The following is a 10,963-nucleotide window of genomic DNA, read 5'->3' as shown; positions in this document are numbered from 1 at the left end:
GCATATGCGCATACTTATGCAACAATTTTTGAAATTATTTACAAGCATTTCTTAATGTATAAAGTAAATAATTTCGTGATACTTTACTACGGATAAAAAAATTTTATGAAAATTCACATTTTTCAAGTGAACTTAAAAAAAAGAGAAAATAATTTCATTTTTGTCATTTCTAAAATGGAAAAACGTGAAGTTCAGGTGATGTTAAAAGTTTTTCACAAAATTATATTTACTCCTATATTTCTCGTTTTCGGTATGACAAAAACAAAATGATTGTGTCCGTCTTAACTGAGATTTTTAATGAATTGAGATTTTAAAAACTTTATCTTATTATTTTCCCTTTTCTTTTTTTTTAGATTTTTCTCTAAAGCGAGGAATGTTTTGTTAAAACGAAAAATTTAGTCTGTTTATTCTGTTATTTCTTTATATCGGAAAATTGCCAAAATCACTTTTGTTGATAAATTCTGTTTGACGAGGGGAAAAAAAGCAATAATTTTTTGTAATAATCAGAAAAAGATTGAGAATTATATTTTCATGTGCACTGTAAAAAATTCCGGATCAAGATACGGTATAACGCATTGGCCCTGAGGGTGCCGCAACTTTTTACCGGAGCAAAATATCTGATATACCGTAATTTTTACAGTATTAAATACCATAAAATTACTGTATCACACTTACGTTAAATAAATTTTACTATTAAATGCTACTATTAACTATCTATTAAATGAATATTACTCAAAAATATGCAGCATAATATTTTACGGATGATGCATCCCAAGTGCCGATACTTTATACTTGCATTTGATCCGGAAAATTTTACAGTGTGGTGCAAAGCTCTTACTGAAGTTTGAGTACTTTAGCTAGTCGGAAAATGGTCGAATTTCAAATGGCAATACATTTCATTTGACAAAAAATGTAAATTTTTTTTTTTAATTGAGGTAAAGAAATTGATATTTGTATTCATGAACTTCAACTGAAATATCAGCAATCTAACAATTACGAAAGTATTGTTAGTAATTAAAGTTAAAGTATTGTTGATATTGAAAGTATTGTCCCTATATTGATTGGCCAAACATCCTGCTTGTATATTTTGATAGGCCAAACATCCTGCTTGTATCGGCGAGTAAATTCGGGAAATTTTTATTGTTATCAGGTTCAGAGTCTTCAGTTGACATTTGAGCTCTCTAGCTAATTCGAATATAAAACTCCGATTGGTGATAAAAATGGCGATGAATTCTGCTTGAAACAGCTAGAAAGAAAGTAAAATAATAATTTATTTTTAATACAACTTTCAAAGTTAATTTTATTGAGATATAACTCTAAACTTTCAATAATATGCAAAACGTTTCAAGATTTTTTTTTTTAATGATGCTAAAATTGTAATTGCGATGTCGTAGAATTGAAGTAGTACACGCTATACTACTTCAATTCTACGACATCTGAACCTGACATTAGTAAACATTGCTACACAATGTTTACTAAAAAAATAAGCAAAAAATATGCACTTCTGGGTGTTTATAAGTTTTGTTTAAATGTTTCTTCAGATGGAAATGATTATTTCATTGCATATAAAATTTTGCAATATTGTCTGTATTATAATTTATAACATAGTATTAAATTATAGCTTTGTAATATATCAGATTATAACAGTCTTTTTTAAGAGTATTAATTACGACATTTAAAGGGTATAATTCAGTGGTAATTTCAAATAAATACTGATTAATAATGATTCAGGTATTTTGCAACTTTCCTTTTCTTTCTATCAAACTAATTTAATGGTTTACTGATAAATTCTTCAAAATTGCCCAATCTAATTATAATAATGAGTTTATAAGACACTTACAAATCCTTTTTTGAAAAAATATTCTACCTTAAAAATAATTATTCGTCTGCCTCATCATAAGAATTAACAAATGTCTCTGTTTATTTGCTGGCCCTCATATTACGTTTTCATAAAAACAACATAAAAGAGAGAAAAAAATAAATACAATTTGTTATTAATGAAATTGATTTTTGTAATTGTTATGACGTCAAATAAAGTCGAACTAATTTTGACAGTTAGCGTTCATAAACTGTGTTGTTTTCTATTGTTTACTTGGATGTTTAGCATTTTCAGTAACGGATCATTTATTGTTAATGCATGACATGATCTGGCGAGTTCGTTCAGAAAAGCGTGAAGATAGTTAAAAATATCTTAGTCGGTTTTTGCATTACAACTTTTTTTCCTCTCTCATATCAATCTTAAGTTATGTTGGAAGCACGCATTTAAATTGTGTAAACAGTTTTAACGCAAATTTATTTATTGGTGAAATAATCTCATTCGTCGTGTTACTTCTGGAATTAATTATACGAACGATGTTTTGCCTTTATCAGTATAACTGATCGCCAGAAATCTCTCAACAAGCCATGTCAGTATATGCTTTTCTTATTATTATCTAAGTTTTTATAATCCCTGTTGATAGCCTTTTACCCATGCATATTAGTAGCAGGCTAATTGTCAGCTAAAAATGGTTCCAATAATTTTCTATAATTATTTACTTCTATCCATAACTTATTTATTGTTGAACAATAACTTAAGAATTTTAGAAGTGAACCATGTATTCCCAATCACATTTATTGAAGAAAATTATTTTATAAATTATTATCAAATATATTAAAAGAGATATCAGCGAATTCTTGATTATTAGTAGCACGCTAATTGTCAGCTAAAAATGGTCCCAATAATTTGCTATAATTTTTTACTTCTATCTATAACTTATTTATTATCTAACCATAATTTAAGAGTTTTATAAGTGATCCATGTATTCACAATCACATTTATTGAAGAAAATTATTTTATAAATTATTGTCAAATATTATAAAAGAGATAACAGAGAATTCTTGATTTTAGCCACTATTTTTGTCTTTTAAACGTAGCAAATTGGTTCAAAACAAATTGCTTTATAAATTATACCAGTGTATCGTAAGAGAGTTATTTTGAATTAATTGGTTTTAGCCATTATTCGACTATCAGAAGTATAGTTTTTCCCCGTGTATTTCAGCAATGAGAAACGAAATAATTTTTTTCTTAGCAGACATATATTTTAAGACTATGAAAAAGATATTTTATGATACAATAAATAAAAAAAATTTGCTTCGCTAAAAGTAAAAAAATAACTTGATAAATTTGAAAATGGTCAGGAACTTATGAAATGGTTTGGTGTAAGATTAAATAAATGCAATATACGTATTTCTCGAAGTACTTTTTTTTTTAAAGTCAGGAAACCTGAAATATTTTTGTCAGTTTGATTTACAAAGAAAGGTGAATGAAGTTTATTTTTATTGATTAAAATTTTTATTTAAGAAATGCACTTTTGCAATTTCAAATATTAATTAAAAATATTTATGAAATTAATTTATCAAAGTGGATTAATACAACAATACAAAATACAACACGGATTGAAATATTACGAAATAAAGTTGTAAATACTAAAATATAGCCACTATGTTTATTTAAATGAAATTAATAAAAAAAAGAAGAGGATAAACTTTGAGGAATCAAATAATTTTCGTGAATTTTATTCAATTAATACAGATAGAATAATTATTTCCTTATTATTAAGATATTCTTCGCATAATGATTGTACTTCTTAAGAGTGTATTCGTTATTGTGAACTAGTTCGGGAGTTTTCCAATAAGTTTTTGACAGTTGTCCATTCCTTCTGTAATGATGACTGATATCCAACTTCGAAACACTTTCGAAAAAAAAGTTCTTACATTAAAAATAAATCTTTAGTTGCATAATTTTAAGAACTTGAAACTGATGTTAACATTCCCAAGTGTCTTTGTCCATCTGTTGGTCATCACCATACCACGTTTTCGGTACTAATACCTATAAAAAAAATAAAAAGAATAAAAATATACTTCGTGTAGAATTCTTTATGAAATCGGCTGGTCGTTACTGTTACGTCATAGACTCGTTAACGTGGAATATAAAATGGAATCAATTTTGACAGTTGGAGTTCATAAACGAAGAAAACGATGCAATGTTTACTTTTTTTATGGTTTATTTAGATGCTTTGCGTTTTCAAAAACATATCATTTGACATTAATACATTAGTAGGGTTTGTTTAATGCATACTTAAAAACATGGAGATAGTTATAAAAGTTTTTTATTCGTTATTCTACCATCACTTTTTGCCTACCGACCCGTATCATTAGTGGTGAAGGAAGCGTTAAGTGAAGTTGTCCGAAAAGTTATAATGAGGATTTCGTTTTCGCTTTTTTTATTGGGTTTATTATTTTTATCTTCAATTCAATTTTCAAGAAGAACCTTTTGATGTCCTCCTACTTAAAACTTCTTACCTTATACTTCACTTACGATGAAACTTCTTTATAAATAACCTCCTGCTACTAATTAAGTTATTTTTACGAATGCTTTATTAACTTGAACACGTTATCAAAATCAACTTTTAAACAACTAATGTAAGTATCACACATTTTCTTTGTTTACATGGAATCCAAAAATAGTTATTTTTCCCCCCCAGTATATGTTGATAGCTTATTGTTAACCAGAAGCTCCCCCATTCCTTGATTCTCTAACGAATCGCACTCCAATTATCTCCCCCCCCCTCCCGCAAAAAAATAAATAATAATAATTCATCTGAAACTCAATAGATTTGCACAGAGTGCACCTTTAATAAGTATTTTTGGAATAATCAAAAATGAAAACAAAGCATACATTGGTATTTACAAACAACAAGCAAAAACGCTATAGAAATCTGACTACTTAAAGTAAATGAAGGCAAATGTAATAAACATCAAAACAGGTTTTATTGGATGTTGAAATTTGAAGGTGCTTCTGATAATTCTCTTTCAAATCGTCAATGTTTCCCCTGCAATCAAATCTGTCTTGTTGTTTATTACTCTCACCTTCCTGTACCTGAAAGAATTAAATAGAGTTTTTGTGTTTTCCTCGTTTAAATATTAATTTTTGTATACTTTCTTGTTTTCCATTTTTGATAAGGATTCTAAAAATATATATTAAGGGCGGCTTTTACTGAACACTCTATAGATATTTAACAAAGCATATGAGCAGCATATTAACAGCAAGTAAAAAATCACTTTATGGATTTCAGCTATTTATTTGTATCAATAACTGATTAATGCGTGCCGACAATTTACAATCATATTTAATGATAAAAAATGCTTAGATAAATTATCGTCAAATATCATGAAATCATTGATATCTAATCATTGTAGATATTTAACAAAGCATATGAGCAGCATATTAATAGTCAATAAAAAATCACTTTATGGATTACAGTTATTATAAAAAATGCTTGGATAAATTATTGTCAAATATCGTGAAATCATTGATATCTAATCAGTGTATAGATATTTAACAAAGCATACGAGCAGCATATTAATAGTCAGTAAAAAATCACTTTATGGATTAGTGTTATTTATTTGTATCAATAACTGATTAATGCGTGCCAACAATTTACAGTCATATTCAATGATAAAAAATGCTTTGATAAATTATGGTCAAATATCATGAAATCGTTGATATCTTTCAGAAGCTTGGATTGCTAATTAAAAACTTCCAGCTTGAAGATTGTTTTGATGGAAAACTGAACCGTTTTGAATCATCATTTAGGCAGCATAGGGTATCTATAATTCTAGTATTATGACCGCTTTTAAGAACGATTACTTACCTTTTAATTCTTGGAGATAATCTATCTATATTATATAAAACGCTAATACGTACGTATGTATGTATCAATAAAGCCGCGCTCTCTTTTCTCGCGCTCTCGCGCGCTAAATTCTTTTCTCGCGCTGGCAACAGTTTTCATTTTTAATTGATTGGATTCGGCGCGCAAGAGCACGTAGTGAGCAACCAGATAACAATAACCAGAGTGAGCATTATCAGGTTGTTCAATTCAGATTCATGCACTAAAAACATGACAATATTTAATTTAAACTCAATTAGGAATTAATTAATTAATTGAAGTGAGAATGCTTTAAAAGGCCGCTGTTGAATTGATATTTNCGTGCCAACAATTTGCAATCATATTTAATGATAAAAAATGCTTAGATAAATTATTGTCAAATATCATGAAATCATTGATATCTAATGATTGTACAGATATTTAACAAAGCAAATGAGCAGCATATTAATAGCCAGTAAAAAATCACTTTATGGATTACAGTTATTTATTCGTATCAATAACTGATTAATGCGTGCCAACAATTTGCAATCATATTTAATGATAAAAAATGCTTAGATAAATTATTGTCAAATATCATGAAATCATTGATATCTAATGATTGTACAGATATTTAACAAAGCAAATGAGCAGCATATTAATAGCCAGTAAAAAATCACTTTATGGATTACAGTTATTTATTCGTATCAATAACTGATTAATGCTTGCCAACAATTTGCAATCATATTTAATGATAAAAAATGCTTAGATAAATTATTGTCAAATATCATGAAATCATCTATATCTAATCATTGTATAGATATTTAACTAAGCGTATGAGTAGCATATTAATAGCCAGTAAAAAATTACTTTATGGATTACAGTTATTTATTCGTATCAATAACTGATTAATGCGTGCCAACAATTTACAATCATATTTAATGATAAAAAATGCTTAGATAAATTATTGTCAAATATCATGAAATCATTGATATCTAATCATTGTATAGATATTTAACTAAGAGTATGAGTAGCATATTAATAGCCAGTAAAAAATCACTTTATGGATTACAGTTATTTATTCGTATCAATTAGAGATTAATGCGTGCCAACAATTTACAATCATGTTTTAACGATACAAAATTCTTAGATAAATTATGGTCAAATATCATGAAATCATTGATATCTTTTAGCTGCTTGGATTGCTAATTAACTTCCAGCTTGAAGACTGTTTTGATGGAAAACTGAACCGTTTTGAAACATCATTTAGGCAGCAAAGGGTATCTATAATTCTAGTATTATGACCGCTTTTAAGAACGATTATTCACCATTTAATTCTTGGAGATAACTATAAGAAAAAGACAAAAATTGATCTCTTGTATTTAACAGATGAATGTATAATCATGATTTATATGTGGACTTACTGGTTTAAATATGTAGGAATCTGACAAAAAAAGTTATCTTAAGACTTGTTGCTTTCATAGTTCGATCGATTTGGTAATTTTGAAATAACGTTTTGGGAATGCAATTACTATCTTAAACTCTTCTAAAAAGTATCAGCTAAACTTTTACGCATCCTTTTCGATGGAGAAAGTGAACTATGTTGTTTTATTGATTAATTTTCTTTCATTTTTTATGCATAAAAATAAAAATAAAAAGATGTGGAATTTTCTTAAGTATCACTAAATTTAATCGCGAGTTGAGACAGCGACGTGAGGCTTCAATACAGAGAAAAAAAATTCTGGTCGAACTATTGTATTGTATGATAATGCCATTTCTTATTAAAAAAGACAGCCCTAATTCTTGCTAATGAAATCAAATTATACAGTATTTTTCCGTTTAATGGTAACGATTTACCAGTTATTTTGGTTTGCAAATCTATAGTTCTTGTTGCTGCACATCTAGTAAATACAAAACTAAAAAGTAAATTTAACTAAACAAATGGTTTTAATGCCATGCTCTAAGCTACCATGCTAAAATTACCACATTTACCAAGTTTTATCACAGATTATAAACCCAAATTTTATTTTTAATTTTACCAAATACATTAACAAATCACCTAGGTAAAAATAATCGAGATTTTGGTTGTTCTCAAGGAGCCAGAAGCACGGTAAATTTTACCATATTCTGGTAGTTTTGACCACGTTTGTTTTTCTCAGTATGGAAATCAGAGCACGAAACTTTGACTAACTGGGATACAGTTTCCCTATCTAATGAATGTCAGAACCCATTTCTCCATCTTGTTTAATGTCGCTTATCAAAAACTAAAAATTCCTAACGTGAGAAACCACTTTACTATTTTATTCGATATTACCAATGGTTTTATAAATTATGGCCATTTATCCTGAAATGGATTAATTGAGACAGTTTTTTTCATTATTACTAAGAGGTTCGTTCCGTTCGCTAAACTCCGTAATTGATTCTCATTCATTATTGTTTATTTTCTTCTTAATCATCAATATTTTCCAGAAAACGCAGAATATTTTAGTTTTCAAATATAAAATTTTTGTAATAACATTTTGTTAATGCGTTAATCGTAATGAAATAGATGATTATTTAGATTTGTAAAATAATCATCTGTACTAGGGAAAAATATTAACCTAAGGAATACAGATTGCGAGATTCAAGAAATAAATGCGAGGCAATTTTGCTTCGCATGAAGAAATAAATGTGAGGTTGAAATGTGACTTATAACAGTTTAATTAGGGAACGGTTTTTAGCTCTATTTATCAAGTTATTTTTGTATTTTCAAATATTTTGCTATGAATGATATGATTATATTTGGTAACAGGTAATCTCTCTCTCTCTCTCTCTCTCTCTCTCTCTCTCTCTCTTATTTTTGCTACTTTTTATTGACATCTATGCAAGAGTGATCTTATAAAATAAAGATCTCGGGAGGGAAAAATAAATTTCCAACTAAAGTTGAAAAATAGTCAATATTTTAAGCAAAAAAAGGTGAAAATAGAGATCACGAAAAAGAGCTTAAATCTGCACTAACTTTCGAACATTTTGGAAAAAAAAAATAGTGCGTGGAGTCCCTTGCGCGGAAGAAGTTAAACTTCGCAACCTGCGACGTTAATTGTAGAAGAATCAGCAGTCGTAGAAGGATCACTAGTTCTATTCAACGACTCTTTTTCCTGCTCCGCTCGCTTCCGTGCTCTGTAATCACGGTAATATTGTGCATTTTTCCCTCGTGGACCTCTTGAACCAGTGGAAGTGCTTGTGGTTGCCTCATCGTCTCGCCCTGGAAAATGTATTTGTATTAATAATGTATGTGAATGCGTCATAATGTAATTTCAGAAGAGAAAACCTAACAATCAATTGATATTCACAAGAGACGTACCTTGACATAACCTTAAATCCGTCGCATTGTCCGTGGGATTGTTTTCACTCATTTTTTACAATTGTTATCCACTAAATTTGAAAATAAAAAATACTACCCTATTAAATTATATGTGTATCAAAACAAACTAAAAAAATATTTATAGAAAAACAATACTTTTATGACTTTTATTATTTTTATGCTAGTGAGAACCAAAACAATATGGAAATGAATGAGGGAAAACTGGATCCTACCACGTGATTTCCCGGCCAATAAAAATGTAGCATTAAACGTTTAACGCAACCTTGTTGGAAGTCGCATAAGAAGTATAACTTCAAAAAAAACTCTTGATAAAATTATAATACAAAATGGCCTTATCAGCAGGTTAAAAACTCTGTAGTTACGTTCCAGTGGAAAATAGATCAACCAACATGTTTTATTTTTTTTTTATTTTTTTTTTTTTACTTCTAGTTTAACAGTTATTAATTCGCGAACTAATAATCAAACCTTTTTTTTTTTTTTTGTATTTCATCGAACTCTTCTTACATTCTGCTACACACCTTTGTAATGTCAAGTTTCTAAGCCTTATAAATTTTGAGCAAGAAAGAATAATGCAACTTAAAGCAAAGAATAAATTTGCAAAAAAGCAATGAAAATTTCAATAACTTTCGAACAAATTGGAACTACGAAAAAAAAATTTTTTTTTTTCATAATCAAATGCGAATTTTTCATCATGCCAAATTTCAACTCTGTAGTTGCATTCCTGCCGCCTGTAGAGCGGTCCGTATGATATTTTTTCTAACAAGCTTAACAGCTAATAATTGTTAAACAAAGCTATCGAATGTTACTTTATTTTATTCCATCGCAACTTTTCTACAAATTGAACATTTTATATATATTTCTATAAACTTTTCTAGAGATCTTAGAAGTTTCAAGTTTCTAAGTCTCATAATTTTTGCTCAACAAAACAAAATTTAACTTTGAGGTGAACACCCAAAACTGCAGAGGCTCCGGCGTCAGCGATTCTTACGATGTCGAATTATGGGAATAAAATAAAAGTGTCAAAAATTCATGTCTCATCAACCGTTCAGTGTCCAAATTTTGTCTTAATCAGAAAATTGGCTACCAAAATTTATGTTTGTTCGTGCTGTCTGAATTGGGTACTTGCAACTCGAAAAATAAAGAGATTATGCCTAACCATGTAATTTAAACTAGATTTAAGTGGATAACTTTGAGCAACGTTACGCCTGTGAGCCAAACCTGATCAGTTTCTGAATTGACAAATGCTACGATTTATGGGAAATGATGCATGTGTGAATCACTTCTCTAACAGTTAGAACAGATGAAGACGAACATTTTATTTTATATTTTACTCAAACATTTTTATTAGATTTTTAAAATATCACAGTATTTTAAGACATTTAAAGCTCAGAAGATCTAACCCTGGCTTGACTAGCGGTGCCCGGATGATCTTGATCCGTTCCAACTACATTCATTATCGTAAATTATCCTTAGAAGTAGATAGATCATTGGCAAGAGTAGGTTTTACTACCATATAAGCAATTGGTTGTTAGCTTAAAAAGCTAAAAGCTTGTTAGTCTTAACATTTTTTACAGCCTACCCAATTTTTTTGTGTTTACGACCTTTAATGGTCAATTCCCGTAGCCTTGTAGTTTTGAATCCAACCCAGAAAACAAGGGAATTCCTGGGTTAAGTATTGGCGTAAACTAGCTTCCCATGGAGGAGTTTTTCATGGAACTAATCCACACTTGCGTTACATAGGGAGGAAAACTATGTAAATCTCCCTCAGTTTGTTCGACGGAAAGGGATTCTAATTCATGACCAATCTTTCAATTGTTGCAAAATTTCGGGAAACCCCGATAATGCAGCGTTAAAATATATCTATATTTTTCAAATATTAAAAAATTAAAATAGAGATGTTTCAGCTGATGTCACA

General features: G+C 29.0%; 1 protein-coding gene across 1 annotated transcript in view; it reads left to right on the top strand.

Annotated features, from left to right (window-relative positions):
• The first annotated feature begins 3,744 nt into the window (after positions 1–3,744).
• The window catches only part of LOC107437741 (acid-sensing ion channel 1A-like), a 39,322-nt gene continuing 32,103 nt past the window's right edge, over positions 3,745–10,963 (top strand). Inside the window, exon 1 of the mRNA XM_071186868.1 lies at positions 3,745–4,461. The gene's annotated coding sequence lies outside the window, so the exon portion shown is untranslated. The remainder of the gene's footprint in view (positions 4,462–10,963) is intronic.

The sequence above is a fragment of the Parasteatoda tepidariorum genome, chromosome 10 (assembly GCF_043381705.1).
Source record: "Parasteatoda tepidariorum isolate YZ-2023 chromosome 10, CAS_Ptep_4.0, whole genome shotgun sequence".
NCBI lineage: Eukaryota > Metazoa > Arthropoda > Arachnida > Araneae > Theridiidae > Parasteatoda > Parasteatoda tepidariorum.
Note: the sequence above shows the minus strand (reverse complement) of the source record. Positions and strands in the feature narration are given on the sequence as shown.